The sequence below is a fragment of the Leptonychotes weddellii genome, chromosome 10, assembly GCF_054177405.1.
Source record: "Leptonychotes weddellii isolate Sample4059 chromosome 10, ASM5417740v2, whole genome shotgun sequence".
Lineage (NCBI taxonomy): Eukaryota > Metazoa > Chordata > Mammalia > Carnivora > Phocidae > Leptonychotes > Leptonychotes weddellii.
Window position 1 is genome coordinate 3,858,643 of NC_138378.1, and position 17,175 is coordinate 3,875,817.

Here is a 17,175-nt window from a genome sequence, read left to right on the forward strand (position 1 = left end):
GAGAGCGGCTCCTTAGTCGTGGCTCGGGTCGCCCAGGGCCGGGCAGGAGCCGGCGGAGGCGTGGCCTGGGCGAGGGGGCGGGGCTTAGAGGGCAGCCGCAGGCTCGTGGCTCTGGGCTCCCTGGGAGGACGGAACGACCTGAAAGGAGCCGGGAACACCGCCTGGGTGGGTCCCAGGGGTTTTAGCTCCGGATAGAAGTTTAAAGCCAGGCTCACTCTTGACCTCGGTTCGGGTCCCCGCTCCACTCCGTGACTTTCGGTCCTGAGAGCATCAGTTTTCTCATCTGACAACTGGGCACAGGAGCAGGGCTGACTTATGGAGCACAGTGTCTAGGGCCCACGAAAATGTTTTCATTTCTTTTAAAATCAGAATATCAGTAAGCAGTATAATGATGAATCCAGCCTGGATTATATTTGTATAATTGGTATAAAGAACTGAGGCAGTGTAATATATAATTTTAAATATTTCTTTATGGAAGAAGAGCGCACAAAGCCAAAAGTGCTCTCAAATGTCATAATGCAGCCCTGGAAGAGAGGGCCTACCTCGTGGGATAGTTGTTAAGGATAACTGAGATGATGCTTTTTAAGCCCGCAGCATGGTTCCCTGCATGTAGTAGGGGATACAAAAGTGATAGACTGCTGATCATCATGGGAACAGTTGAGCAGGGATGTTAACACCATCAGATCTGGATACTTTGAGAGATAAAGCCCATGCCTCCGTACGGAAGAGCATTAGAGACATGAGCTCTAGAACATTGGTAATGGTGACCGTTTCCAGAGTGCTTACCAGGAGCTGTGATTTCATTCATTCTTTCTCTCATTCCTTCAACTCCTGCTTATTGAGTGCCCCCATCATCTGGCCCTGTGCTACTCCTGCAGCTCATTGGTGAACAAATTGGACATGATCTCTGTCCAGGAGGAGCCCACATTCTAGTGAAGAGGAACTGAGGAACGAGGAACAAACAAAAGTAATAACAGAGGGTGACAAGTGCTAGTGTTCTGTGATCCTAGGAGAGAGGCCAACTTTGGACCATCAGACAAGGCTTCTTTGTGAAACTTATATTTGAGCTGAGAGTCATATGACAAAAGGAGTCAAGCGAGCTTGGACCAAGGAGAGAGCATTGTAGGAGCCAAGGCTTGCCATGTGTCCTGGGAACGCAAAGGCCACTGGCACTGGTACCTGGCCAGCAAGGGAGAAGCCTGGGTGAAGTGGACAAGGCTGTCTCCAGGATGTGGCAACCTGACACCTTCGGGGGAGTGGAGGAGCGGGCCCAGGAAGATGTTGCTGAGACCTCTAGCCTGTGGGTATGTGGTGGCACACCATGGAAACAGGGAGCCCAGGATGAGGACCATAATGCATTTCACTTGAGTTCAGATTGGCATGTGCCGAATTGGAGGTGCCGTCAGAACACCCATGCGGAGATGTCTTGCAGGTGGCTGGAGGAAGTCTGCAGCTCAGGATTCCATGAATCAAGCTCTAGCTTCTACTCACAAGATTAAAGTGTATTAAGTTAACGAGTGCCCCTGCTGTTGGCTTGTTTCAGGGTTCATTTTCATTTGCTTTCTGAAAATGTTGCAAAGAATGGATGGCTGTTAACTCCTACTACCTCTCCTCTTGGATTTTTTTTTTTTTGATAATACCTGACTTGAAAGCGGGCAAATTAATATATGTATAACTGATTACTCCTACAGAATCAGGGATTATTTAATTCACCTCTCGTTCAACCCTCAATAGGTTACTCATTATTAAATGGACTAACAAACAACCTTTAATGAAAGCATCACATTCAGTCTATAAGTCGCAATGATTTAGAATAATTGAGTCTGTAGGTCTTGTTGGCCTATTGTTCTTTGAAAAGCCTTATCTAAAATGTCCAATTTAGCTTGCATTACTTAAAGTAAATAGTCATTGAAGATACTTTCCAGTTTAAGAGAAACTCTGGTGGAGAATTTCCATGGAAAGAAGTTGGTTTCGCTTAATCCATTCAAGAAGTATTTATTGAGTTCCTACCCGATGTTCTGTGCTGCTACGGGGTTATAAACCACAGATACAGCCTATCTAGAGCTAATGGCAGAGAAGAAATAAAAGCCATCTCAGGTGATAGTGTAGAAGGGAGGGGGCTCAAGGAGAGGTCAAGGGAGGTCTTTCTAGGGAAATTATGTTTAAGCCAAGACTTCGGACTAGAACAGAGGACAGAGACAATGGGCACACCAGGAAACATGGCTGGAGGTCAGACATGAGAAGGGGGGTTGAAGGGGGAGAGAGGGAGGCAGGAGAGGACTTGGAAACTTGCAAGCAGTTTGGACTTTATCCCCAGGGTAATGGGTGACCGTGGAAATCTTTGAAACACGAGAGTGACGGGATCAGATGGAGGGTTTTCCGGAGGTCATTCTGGCTGCCCTGGAGGAAGGATGTGAAGGAGCAAAGTAGAGGTTTGGAGCCGAGCTAGGATGCTGTTGGTGGGCTGAGAAGTTGAGGCAGGCTTGAGGACAAAGCAAACACGTGGGAGAGCGTTAGCAGGCCAGATGACGGGGCTTATAGGGTCTTACCAGTGAGTGTATAACAAACACCCAAAGGTTTACATTCTTCGTTTTGCTTTCTCGCTTCAGCCCACTCCTCTCTGTCTTCTGTCTCCTTCATGTCGCTGAACCACACTTGCCGATACCAACAGCTTTCCCTCTCCAGAAACACCGCCCGTCTTCATATGGTTGATGGTGCAGGACTAACTGGCACAGATAGCTCCAAACTTCTCGAAATACTATCCCTTCTCTGCATCCGAGGCAACAGCCTTTCCTGGTTATCCTCCTACCTCCTCAGCTCTTCCTTCTCAGACTTCTCTCCCTGAGCTGTCCCTCTACTTGTTCTCTAGATCCTGCAGGTCCTCGGGACATAGACTTGGACCGTCCTCTGCTCCCACCTCTCTTCCTGGGGGAATCTTACCCATCCCACATCTTAAAACCATCTAGATGCTGAGAACTCTCACATTTGTCTCTCCAGCCCTGTGTCTTCTGTGATCTAACTGACCTAACTGTCCCTTGGCCTTACCATTAGGTTTCCCTATGGGCATCTCCACATCTGCATGAGCACCCCAAATGTGGTGCTTCTATAGTCTTCTTCCCGCAGGAAATGGGGCCACCAGCTCCACAGTTGGCTTTAGCAAACACCTGGAAGTCATCCTTAATTCTGTGGTGCCCCACCCCCGTCCAATGCTAAGGCAAATTCTGTATCAGGTCCGCTCTAAAAGCGTACGTCAAATCTATCCACTTCTGTCTCCCTGGCTGTCACCTAGTCCAGGTCTCCACTAGCCCTCACTCAGACCTCTGCAATAGCATTGAACAAACCAACTACATCTGTCCCTGCTCCATTACAGTCCATTCTCCAAACATCCACGAAGCTTTTTCTTTTTTAATTTTGCGAAATCACTTTATCATAAAAAAAAAATCCAAAGATTGCAAAGCTCTTCCTATTTTTTGCTATAATTTGTGTCCTTATGATGCAAATAAAATGGACAAATACTTACTGAACTTCTAGATGCAATGTTCGGCGCCAAGGTTCGGGAACAAGGTGACCAAGAGGAATATGCCATCAAGGAGCCAAGAAACCGTGGAGGAGACATGACAAGGCATATAGATGCTTTAACATGAGGGTGAAGGTGGCCTGCTGGGAGACAAGTGTTGATGAGCTCTCTCAGAATTCAGAAGAGGAAGCTCTTATGATCTCTGGCTGAGATGGGCTGTTTCATGGAAGAAATGGTTTGGGCAGGTACTTGAAGAATTTGAACATGTTGAGATTGGAGGAAAGAGCATTTTTGGGAGAAGGAACAAAAAGAAAAGGCATGGGGAAGAAGAATGTCTCTGTTCGGTTGATCCACGGGAAAAGGAAAGAGGCAGTTGGGAGACAAGGCTGGAATGTAGTATGAGATCCTGGAATGCCTTGAATTCCACGCTACAGATTCTAGCCTTCATCCTATAGAGTACAGGCAGTGGAAAACTATGAAGGCGTTTGAGCAGGAAAATCACATGGACAAACCTTAACATGATGAGAATAATCTGGCAGCTGTGCCTATAATGACTTAGAAAGGACAGTTCCCACCCCTTAATTTCCTTCTGCTTCTCCAAAGTGACTCGTCTGCTATCACAAAATTTTCTAGTACTCCTCTCTTCAAGAGGTGGTGCTTAATTTTCTCTCTCCCTGAGTGTGGGCTGAACTTAGCTATTCCCTTCTAATGAATGCAGTGGACCAGGGGCGCTGTAAGGCTTCTCAGACTAGGTCCATCTTGGCCGCTCTGTCTCTTACATTACTTGCTTTGGAGGAAGACAGATGCCAGGTCATGGGCAACCCTCCGGAGAGATCCAGATGGTGAGGAACAGAGGCCTCCTACAATAGCCAAGGAAGTGAACTTGGAAGTGGATCTTGACCCCCAGTCCAGTCCCAGGTGACAACTTGACTGCAACCTCACGAGAGAACTTGCATCAGAAGCATGAAGCTAAATCGCCTCAAGATTTCTGCTCTACAGAAACCATGAGATAATAGATATGTGTTGTGTTTAAGCCAATAAATTTGAGGCAATTTCTTATGAGCGATACTTAACAAATACAAGTATCCAGAGTGTTTTTTAAAAACATAAATCAGGGGCACCTGGGTGGCTCAGTTGGTTAAGTGCCTTCAGTTCAGGTCATCATCCTGGGGTCCTGGTGCCCTGCTGAGCGGGGAGTCTGCCTCTCCCTCCCCCACTGCCCTCTCTCCCAGCTCATGCTTGCTCTCTCGCTATCTCTATCTCAAATAAATAAATAAAATTTTTTTTAAAAAGCTGGACAAAACTGTCAAAAATGCCATTATAACGCACTGGAAATTGGTCAAACGCATACAACAAACTGAGAAGGTTTATTAATGAAAATTACTAAACTTCAGTTAAGAATAGTGTGAAATCAGTGACATTTTTGCCTGTGGATGCTCTTCTTTTTTAAGATTTTATGTTTAAGTCATCTCTGCACCCAACATGGGGCTCGAACTCACAAGCCCGAGATCAAGAGTCACACACTCCACCAGCTCAGCCAGCCAGGTGCCCCAGGATGCTCTTATTCTGGAAAGCAAAAAGGAAAGACCAAAAGTGACAAAGACAAGAAAGGAGCAGAGAAAATCTCCAGAAACAATAACAAAAGAAGTAATAAAATGGCACTAAATACATATCTATCAATAATTACTCTGAAAACGTAAATGGACAATGTTCCCATCAAAAGACCTAGCGTGTCAGAATGGATTAAAAAAAAAAAAAACAAGACCCATCTATATGCTGCCTACAAGAGACTCATTTTAGACCTAAAGACACCTGCAGATTGAAACCAAGGGGATGGAGAAACATTTACCATACAAATGGACATCAAAAGGAAGCAACAAGGGAAATACAATTAATGACTGACCTCTCATCAGAAATAATGTAGACCAAAAGCAGTGGGATAACATACTCAAAATGCTGAAATAAAACAAACTGTCAAGCAAGAATTCTATAGCTAACAAATATAAAAAATGAAGGTAAAATAAATATACTTGCAGATAAAGAAAGACTGAAAAATTTGTTGCTAACAGACCTGCCTTCCAAGAAATACTAAAGGAAGTTCTTCAAGTCGAAATTAACACTAGACAGTAACTTGAACTCATGAGAAGATATGAAGAATACCACAAATGGTAAATATAAGAGATTCTATAAGTAGATTTCATCTCTTCTCTTGCCTTTTAAAAATATATAAGATCAGGCAAAGCAATAATTCTAACACTGTGTGGTTGGGTTTATAAAGGCACAAAAGATGGGGAGAAAAATGAGACATGATTGGAGAAAGTTCCTGTATGTTACTGAAATTTACTATTCTGAAGCAGGTTGTGCTAAATTAAAATGCATGTTGTAATCCTTAGAGCAACCACTCTATAAACTCAATAAAATAACTCAAAAAATAGTAAAAAAAATAAATTAACTGACAAATCAAAGTGATTCATGAAACATATTTAAAATAAAATAAGACAGCAAAGGAGAACGAAAGAGAGACATATGACAAATAGAAAACAAATAGTAAAATGACAGGCATAAATCTAATCGTATCAGCAATGTCCTTAAATGTAAATAGACTAAATACTTTAAAAAACTGAGATTGTGGGGCGCCTGGGTGGCTCAGTCGTTAAGCGTCTGCCTTCGGCTCAGGTCATGATCCCAGGGTCCTGGGATTGAGCCCCGCGTCGGGCTCCCTGCTCTGTGGAGAGCCTGCTTCTCCCTCTCCCACTCCCCCCTGCTTGTGTTCCCTCTCTCGCTGTGTCTCTGTCAAATAAATAAAATCTTAAAAAAAAATAAAAAAATAAAAAACCGAGATTGTCAGAATGGATGAAAAAGCAAGACCCAACTATATGCTATCTATAAACAAGCACCATAGATTCAAAGACAAATGAATTGAAAGCAGAGGGATAGAAAAAAGATATACCATGCAAACAGTAACCATAAGAAAGCTGGAGTTTCTATATTAATATCGGACAAATAAGATCACCTGGGTGGCTCAATTGGTTAAGCGTCTGCCTTCGGCTCAGGCCATGATCCTGAGTCCATGTGATAGGGTAAATAGCCACGTCCAGCTCCCTGCTCAGCAGGGAGTCTGCTTTTCTCTCTCTCTCTGCCTGCCGCTCCCCCTGCTTGTGCTCTCTCTCTCTCAGTCAAATAAATAAGTAAAACCTTTTAAAAATACCAGACAGACTTTAAGACATATCATGATGATAAATGGTCAATACATGAATTAGATATAATAATTATAAATATATAAAAATATATAAAATATATATAAAATATATATAAATATATAAATATAAATATAACAATTATAAATATATATATAAATATAACAATTATAAATATATGTGGATGTTATCAACCTCTCTTGATTAACCCGAAGAAGTGAGGGAAGGGTTGACTTAACTGAAAGGAAAAATAGACAATCCAAAAAAACAGTTGCAGACTTCAATACCTCACTCTCAATAATTAATAAACAACTGGACAAAAAAGTCAGCGAGAGTAGGATTGTAACACAGCTATGGAAAACAATAGGGCAGTCCCTCCAAAAATTAAAAACAATATTACCATGTGATCCAGCAATTCCATTTCTGAGTGTATATCCAAGAGAACGGAAAGCAGGGTCTCAAGGAGATATTGCATACTCATGCTCATAACAGGCAAGAGTGGAAGTAACCCAAATGTCCACTGATGGGTGACTGAATAAACAAAATGTGGTGTGCACATACAATGGAATAGTCCAGTCTTTAAAGGGTAAGAAACCCTATCACATGCTACTTCATGGATAAACCTGTGGACATTATGGTAAGTGAAATAAGTCAGTCACAAACGGAGAATTCAAACAAAAACACAACATAAGAAAAGGTACAGGATGTAACCGAAGCAGCACTTACAGTGAAATTTGCAGCTGTAAATGCCTATCTTGGAAAAGAGGAAAGGTCTCAAATCCATCACCTAATCTCCCCCTTCAAGAAATTAGAAAAAGAACAAACTAAACCAAATCTGTCAACACATAAAAAGGATCGTAGCCTATGAGTGGGTGGGATTTATTCTAGGAATCAAGGTTGCTTTAGTGTCTAAAGATGAATTAATTCATCTCCCTTGGCAAATGGTACCACCACTTCTGGTCAAATGAGAAACCTAAAGGTCATGCCCGAAACTTGTCCCTTTTACCACATTTTCAACTCATCACCTAATGCCCCTGACCTTGAATCCTTTTACTTTTCTGTGTCCTCAGTGCCGCCAATGGGCCGGTCCTCTCTCACGTGGACTACAGACCACAACCTCCTCCTTGCCTCCTCCATCTTTCCTTTTACTGCCATGGGGCCTTTGTTCTTGTGGTTGCTTTGTTTTGTTTGTTTTAATTCTCTTACTGTCCCTGATCTGCTAAGATATCTCAATGGCTTCACGCTCACACACACACACACACACACACACACACACACACACACACACCCCAAGTGCACATGGTTTTTTCCAGCCTTGTGATCCCCTTCTCAGTTCCTCAGCGTGTCACTCTCTCCAGCCACAAAGGCTTTGCTTTTGCCATGTTTTCTCTGCTTGTGTTGTGACTCCCTCTTTCCCTTGGTCTAGGTAACTTTTCTCCATCCTTCAGCCCTCAACTCATCCATCATTTCCCCCCGGGGTAGCCTTCCTGACTCCCCAGAAGAGGGTGGGTTCCCCTACTGTATTTCATCATAGACCAGTGGTTCTCTACCAGGGGCACCCCCCCCCAGCCAGGGGACATTTGGCAGTGTCTGGAGATACTTTTAGTTGTCACAACTGAGGGGTAGGGTGGGGTTGGATAATGGCATGTAGTGGATCAAATCCGAGTGTGCGTCTAGACATCCCACAAGGCACAGGACAGCCCCCACAACAAAGAATGATCCAGCCCCAAATGTTCATAGTGCTGAGATCAAAACACCCGGTAGCTGACCTATGTTCCTCTCCTCTGGAGTGTGTGTCTCCCTGTCTCCTTGTTACTGTACACTCATGTGTGTTTCTTTGGTGTCTGTCTCAGCGTGACCGTGAACTTCATGAGAGCTACAGTCGTGATGGTTCTTATTCATACAGGGTCCTCCAAGCCTGGCACAGCCCCGCATTCATTCCCTGGTCTCGATACTAGGATACTGGCAGTAGCTTTTCCTCTCTTTTTGGTAAGAGCATCTTGATTTTCCTGTGAGCAACCATTCTCCAGCATTTCGTTTGTTTTTGGTGGGTCCATTTATTGTGGCGCCTCTCACCTCCACCCCGACCTCCAGCCATGAGGCGGGCATGTGACCACAGCGCGCTGATTGGACCCCCTCTCGTTTTTGAAAGGGAAGTTGGAAATTTTCATATATAAATAGGGAATCAATATTGGAAGTGAGCCACGCTCATTCATTTACATCTGTCTGTGGCTGCTTCGATGCATGACAGCAGAGCTGAGCAGTTGCAACAGAGACCGTACGTCCTGCAGAGCTGAAAACATTGACAATCTGGTCATTTACAGAAAATATTTGCCAACCCCTGATCGAAAGCAATAATTCATGACTTCTCACTGCTGAGGCTGCCCTGGACCTTTGTAAGGACAGCTGGTTCACTTTTCCTTCAATTTTGTCACCTTCCCAGTAATTTCCAGTAACCCCCATTGGCCCCCTCCCCCCACCTTCTTGGCTTGGGTTTAGCCAGAGTAGCTTTCAGAAGTCACCTAAAGAGGCTTAACTAATGCAGCAACCCAATAGATGTGTGTTAAGTAGCTTAACATCGGAGCAGGTTGAAGGGTGGTCCCCCAAAAGATATATCCATGTCCTAATCCCCAGAATCTGTGAATGTGATCTTATTTGGAAAAAGGGGTCTTTGCAGTGATAACTAAGTTAAGGATGTCAATGAGATCATCCTGGATTATCTGGGTGAGCCCTAAATCCAATGATCAGTGTCTTTATGAGAGACACAGAGGAGAAGGCCCTGTGAAGATAAAGGCAGATATTAGAGTGATTCTTTGGTAGATGAAGCCAAGGAATATCAGAGCCAGGTGAACATGGAGGAGGCAAACAAACAAACAAACAAACAAACAAGAAACCCAAAAAACCAAACAAACAAAAAACCAAAATACAAAAAGAAAAAAGGATTCCTTTAAAGTCTTCAGGAGAAGGATGGGACCACTGGCACCCTGATTTTGGACTTTTGGCCTCCAGAACCATGAGAGGATACATTTCTCTTGTTTTAAATCCCCAATTTGTGATAATTTGTTACAGAAACCACAGGAAACAATAGCCATCCCATTTCCTAAAGCTCTTGGGCTAAGATCCAGTCTCCTTAATTGTTCACAAGGCTTTTCATGGCCTGGCCACTATCTTTTTCTTTCTTTCTTTTAACCACTTTCTTTTGTTTTTTTAAATAAACTAATTGTTTTAGGTTCCCAGCAAAATTGAATGGGAGCTACAGAGATTTCTCATATATTTCCTGCCTCTACTCATGCACAGAGCCCCCCAGCATCAACATCCCCCAGTAAAGCTGTGCATTTATTAAAATTGATGATCCTACATTGACACATCATTATCACCCAAAGTCCATACTTTACTTAAGGGTTGACTCTTGGTGTTATATATTCTCTAGGTTTGAACAAATTTAAAATTTCATATCCACCTTTACAGTATCTACGGAATGGTTTCACTGCCCTGAAGATCATCTGTGCTCCGTCTCTCTATCAGCCCTAACTCTATCAACCACGCTGATCTTTTTACTGTCTCCATAGTTCTGCCTTTCCCACAATGTCATGTATTTGGAATCATACAATTTGTAGCTTCTTATCCTTAGTAATATGCATGTGGTTTTTCTTTTTTCTTTTTTTTTTTTTAGCCTGTTGATACGATGGATCACATTAACTGATTTTTTAATGGTAAACCGGCTTCGCATACCTGTGATAAATGTCACTTGGTCATGATGTATAATTCTTTTTGTATTATTAGATTTAATAGTTATATATATATTTGCATTTATGTTCATGGGAGATGTAGGTCTGTAGATTTCTTTTCTTATAATGTCTTTGTCTGGTTTTGGTATTAAGGTAAAACTACTGGGGGCGCCTGGGTGGCTCAGTTGGTTAAGCGACTGCCTTCAGCTCAGGTCATGGTCCCAGGGTCCTGGGATCGAGCCCCGCATCCGGCTCCCTGCTCGGCGGGAAGCCTGCTTCTCTCTTTCCCACTCCCCCTGCTTGTGTTCCCTCTCTCGCTGTCTCTCTCTCTCTGTCAAATAAATAAATAAAATCTTTAAAAAAAAAAAAAGGTAAAAATACTGGCCTCATAAGCATGAGTTAGGAAGTAATCCCTCTGTTTCTCTCCTCTGAAAGAGAGGGTAGAGAATTGGTATAATCTCTTTCTTAAAAGTTTAGTAGAATTCATCAGTGAACCAACCTGGGCCTATTGCTTTCTGTTTTGGAAGGTTATTAATTATTGATTCAATTTCTTTAATAGGTTTAGGCCCATTCAGTTGTCTGTTTCTTCTTGCGTAAGTTTTGGCTGATTCTATCTTTCAAGGAAGTGAGCCATTCATTTTTTCTAGGTTATCAAATTTGCAGGCCTGTTGTTGATAATATTCCCTGATTATGATTTTATTTATTTATTTCCTTACTTAAAGATTTTATTTTTAAGTAATCTCTACGCCCAGGGTGGGGCTTGAACCCACGACCCTGTGATCAAGAGTCTCATGGTCTGAGCCAGCCAGGTGCCCCCAGATTATAATTTTAATATCCATGGGATTTGTAGTGATGTCCTTTCTTTCTTTTCTGATATCAGTAGTAATTTGTGTCTTGTCTTTTTTTCTTAGCTAGCCTGGCTAGAGGCTTATTGATTTTACTGATCTTTGCTAAGAATCAACTTTTGGTTTTGTTGATTTTCTCTATTGATTTCTTGTTTTCAATTTCATTGATTTCTGTGCCAATTTTTATTATATTTCTTCTTCTTACTTTGAACTGAATTTGCTCTTCTTTTTCTAGTTCCTAAAGTGGAAGCTTAGATGATTGAGTTTAGGTTTTTCTTCTCTTCAAATACATGTGTCCAGGGCTGTAAATTTTCCTGCGGCTCTGCTTTCATTGCATCCCACAAATTTTGAAAAGTTGTATTTTATTTTTTTTAAAAGATTTTATTTCTTTATCTGAGAGAGAGAGAGAGAGAGAGCACATGAGCAGGGGGGAGGGGCAGAGGGACCCTGAGATCATGACCCAAGCTGAAGGCAGATGCTTAACTGACTGAGCCACCCAGGTGCCCCGAGAAGTTGTATTTTCATTTAGTTCAAAATATTTTAAAATTTCTCTTGTGATTTCTTCTTTGACCCACATGTTATTTAAAAGTGTGTTATTTAATCTCCATATATTTAGAGTTTTCCACCTATCTTTCTGTTAGTGATTTCTGCTTTAATTCCATTGTGGTCTGACAGAATACATTGTATGGTTTTCTCTTTTATATTCTGCTTTATGGCCCGGAATGTGGTCTATTTTGGAAAATGTGTCCGGTGAGCTTGAGAAGAATCTGCTCTCCTTGGATGAAGTATTTTACCGATGTCAGTCACATCCAGTTGACCGATGGTTTGTTAATTTCACCATCTCCTTACTGATTTTCTGCCTGCTGAATCTACCCATTTGTGAGAAAGGGGTTTTGAAGTCTCCAATTCTGACAGTGGGTTCATCTGTTTCTTCTTGCTGTTCTAGCAGTGTTTGTCTCAAGCACTTTGACACTCTGTTGTTAGGTGCATACACATTAAGGATTGTTATGTCTTCTTGGAGAACTGACCCCTTTCTCATTATGTGATAGCCATCTTTATCCCTGATCATTTTCTTTGCTCTAAAGTCTGCTCTGTCTGAAATCAATATAGCTATTCCCGTTTTTTTTTTTTTAATTTAGTGTTAGTATTGTTTATCTTTCTCTATCCATTTACTTTTCATCTATATGTGTCTTTAAGTTTAAAATGGGTTTCTTGTAGACGACTTATGGATGAGTCTTTTTTTTATCCACAGTGACAATTTCTGTCTTAATTGGTGTGCTTAGACCATTTCCATTTAAAGTGATCTTTGATATTACTGGATTAATACCTGTCATATTTGTTCCAGTTTTCTGTTTGTTGCCTTAATTCCTATTTTTCATCTTCCATTCTTTCTGCCCTTTGTCAGAGTTGAGCTTTTTATATGATTCCATCTTCTCTCCTGTCTTAGCATATACATTGTATTTCTTTCTTTTTTACTTTTTTTAGTGGTTGCCCTGGAGTTTGCCATACATTTACCACTAATCCAAGTCCACTTTCAAATAACACTATACTGCTTTGTGGCTATAGTTATGGTTCTTATAATAAGAAGCTATTTCTCATCCCTCCCTCCCTTCCCTCATGTCATTGCTGTCATTCATTCTACTATATACAAGCACACATAAGATATATACATGTATCAATGCATAATCGAATACATTGTTGATATTATTTTGAACAAACTCCTATCTGTTAGATCAATTACGAATAAAGAAAATAAGTTTGGATTTTACCTTCACTTATTTATTCTCCAGTGCTCGTCATTTCTATATACAGATCTGAGTTTCTGACCTACATTATTTTCCTTCTCTCTAAAGAACATTTTTTTAAAGATTTTTTTTTTTAATTTTTGAGTAATCCCTACAGCCAGCATGGGGCTTGAACTCATGACCCTGAGATCAAGAGGCACATGTTCCACCGACTGAGCCAGCCAGGTGCCCCCTCTCCAAAGAACTTCTTTTAGCATTTTTTGTAAGCCAGGTCTACTGGAAACAGATGCCCTCAATGCTTGTTTTTTTGAGAAAGTCTTCATTTCTCTTTCACTTTTAAAGGATGATTGCTCAGGATATGGAATTCTAGGTTGGTGGGGTATTTTTCTTTAACACTTAAAATATTTCATCCCACTCTCTTCTTGCTTGCATGGTTTCTGAGGAGAAGCTGGATAGAAATCTTAACTTTGCTCTTCTGTAGGTAAGGTGGTTCATTCCTCTGGTTTCTTTCAACATTTTTTCTTTATCTTTGATTTTCTTAAGTTTGAATATGATATACCTATGTGCCTATGTGTGTTTTGTTTTGTTTTTGTTTTTTTTTGGCATTTATCTTGTGTGGTGTTCTTTTGAGCTTCCTGGACCTGTGGTTTGGTGTCTCTCTCACTTTAATAGGGAGAAATTCTCCATCATTATTTTTCAGAAATTTCTTCTCCTTTCTCCCTTGTCCTTCTGTTCTTCCCATTATGGGTATGTTACACCTTTTGTGGTTGTCCCACTGTTCGTGAATATTCTGTTCCATTTTCTTCCCAGTGCTTTTTTCTCTTTGCTTTTTGAGTTTGGGAAGTTTCTATTGTCTATCTCCAAGGTCAGAGAATCTTTTTTCAGCTGTGTCCAGTGTGCTAATAAGCCCATCAAAGACATTCTCCTTTTCTGTTATAGTTTTTGATGTCCAGCATTTCTCTTGTATTTTTTCCTAGAATTTTCATCCCTCTGCTTACATTATCCCTGTGTTCTTACATGCTGTCTACTTTCCCTATTAAAACCCTTCGCATATGGGGGCCCCTCGCTGGCTCAGTTCCTAGAGCATGTGTTGCTTGATCTCAGGGTTCTGAGTCCCAGTTGGGTGTGGAGCCTACTTAAAAACAAAACAAAACAAAACAAAACAAAAAAGCCCACTCAGCATATCAGTCTTAATTTTTAAGATCTCCTGGTCTCATCATTCTAGCCTCTCTGCCATCTCTGAGTCTGGTTCTGATGTTTGCTCTGTTTCTTTAAATTGTATTTTCTGCCTTTTATTAGGCCTTTTAATTTTCTGTGGGGAGGTAGGCATGATGTGCGGGGTAAAAGGCACTGCAGTGAACAGGCCTTTGGCAATGCTGTGGACAGGTGTGGGGAAGGGAAGCGCTCTGGAGCCCCTAGGGTGGGCTCAATCGTCTGATGCTGAGCCCACCGGGCTGCGCTTCCCGGTGTTTCTGATTTCTCTTCCCTGGAGTGGCCGCAGGTGGGTATTTCCCTTTCCCCAGGTGCGTTATGCCCCATTACAACCTGCTGCCACCCTTCCCCCGCCGGAAGCAGCACGGAACTTTCTCTGATTCTCACCGCCAAGGCCCTGGTAGGCTCCTGGAGGCAAAATCCCCAAAGTAGGGGTTCTCCTATCTCGCCCCCCCTCCAGTTTTTACCCCTGAGAACTGTCAGAGCCCCCAGCAATTGCTCAGCTGCACTTCGGGTCCCCCTGCCCGGCGCTGTCCCGGTGAGTTGCGGCTCACTCTCGGCCCGTGGGCGCTGCTGATTCGCGGTGCGGGGGGCGGTCTGCCCGCAGCCTGGTTCCCGTCTGAGGTCGTGGGGCGCTCCAAGCGGTGGAAAGCGACAAAAGGAAGGGTCCGTCCGTCTGGCTGGCTCGGGGACAAAGGCCCGGGGAGGTTTCCCCAGAGGCTGTGGCAGGATGGGAGCCCGGAGTGGGGCGCGCAGGTGCAGGGGACACGCCGTGCCTCCTCGTGCATCGCGGGGCTCCCTCGCGTGCTAGGTCTTCACCCCTGGGCGCCGTTTCTAGTGTTGTAAGGCGGGAAAGAGTCGGTGGAGGGTCAGCGCCGGGGCCGCCTGGCGCGCACTGGGTGGGTCTGGTCTTGCCAGTCTTCCTGGTGGAGCCCCCCTTCGCTAAGCCTGTCCCCGCGTCCCTGTAAGACTCCTGCTCAAGGGCATAGGGTGTCCGCTGCCAGGGAACTCTGGGGACCGAGCCCAGCCCTGCTCTGTCTCCATCTCACTTCTCGGAAGGATCTGAGAAGAGCTGTCGATTTCTTAGTTTGTTCAGGTTTCTGTGCAGTCTTGGGCTTTAGTTACTTGTTAGGAGGGAGTGGTGACCTCGAATGTCCTTACAAAGCAGGCCACAAAGCGAGAGTCCCATTTTTTTTCTTTTAAAAATTATTCCGGGGCGCCTGGGTGGCTCAGTCGGTTAGGCGTTTGCCTTCGGCTCAGGTCATGATCCCAGGGTCCTGGGATGGAGCCCCGCATCGGGCTCCCTGCTCGGCGGGGAGCCTGCTTCTCCTTCTCTCTCTGCCTGCCACTCTGCCTACTTGTGTTCTCTCTCTCTGTCAAATAAATAAATAAATAAAATCTTTAAAAAAAAATTATTTCGGCACTTCTACTTCCTTTGCCTTTGCCTATACATTTTACAGTCAGCTTGTCTATTTCTACAAAAATCTTTCTAGGATTTAGATTGGTATGGTACTGAACTTCTAGATCGATTTTTGGAGTAACTTACATCTTAATAATATTAAGTCCTCCAACCCATGAATACAAAATACCTCTGCATGTACCTAGGCCTTATTTGATTTCTTTCATCAGATTTTGATCTTTTTCAGCATGCAGATTTTACACATGTTTTGTTAGATTTTGGCCTACACATTTCCTGATTTTTTTAGTGCCCTTGTATATGGCACTTCAGAATCTTTCATTTTCTAATTGTTCATTGCTACTGTATAGAAATGTAATTGAATTTACATTGCATACTGTGACCTTGCTGAATGGGTTTATTAGTTCTAGACGCTTTTTTTTTTTTTAATTTTTAAGTAGGCTGCAGGCTCAGTGTGGAGCCCAGGGCCGGGCTTGAACTCATCACCCTGAGATCAACACCTGAGCTGAGATCAAGAGTCCCACCCTTAACAAACTGAGCCACCCAGACACCCCCTAGTTCTAGAAGTTTTCAAAAAATAGACTCTTGTGTATTCTACATAGATAATCATGTCATCCGTGAATTGTTTTATTCTTGATCACCAATTGATGTGACTTTTGTTTCTTATTCCCTTATTCCACTGGCTAGGGCCTCCAGTATGAGGCTGAATAGAAGTGGTGAGAGTGGACATTCTTACATCATTCCTGATTTTAGGAGAAAGCCTTCAGTTTTTCACAGTTCAGTACGATGTTAGCTGTAGGTTCTTTTGTAATTGCACTTTATCAGGGTGAGGAAGTTCCTTCTATTCCTGGTGTGTGGAAAGTTTTTATCATGAATTGATGTTGAGGTTTGTCAAATGCTTTTTTAGGTTTTGTTTTGTTTTTTCCTCTCTCGTATTGAGATAGTCATGTGGCTTTTCTCCTTTGGTCTATTGATTCCATTAATTGATTTTTTAATAATTTTTAATTTTATTATTTTTTTAGACTCTTTTTTAAAAAATTTTTTATTACCATTAATTGATTTTTGAATATTGAACCAATTTTGCATTTCCAGCATCACCTCCTCTACTTTGTCATGATATAGTTTTCCTTTTATGTATTGCTGGATTCACCTTGCTGATATTTTGTTGACAATTTTTATATCTATGTTCATGAGGGATAATGACCTGAAGGTTATTTTTTCTTGTAATATTTATTTCTAGTATGGATATTGGATAACAGTCTAAAAAATGAGCTAGAAAGCAATTTCTTTTCTTCCATTTTCTGGAAGATCTTGTGGGAATTTTATTATTTCTTCCTTAAATGTTTGGTGGAATCCACCTCTGAAGCCATACAGGCCTGGAGTTTTCTTTTGAAGATTTTAAACTACAAATACAACTTCCCTATTATCTATAGGAATATCAGGATCATCTAGTTCCTCTTTGGTGAACTTAGGAAGTTTGTCTTTCAAAGAATTTGTCCATTTCATCAAATTTG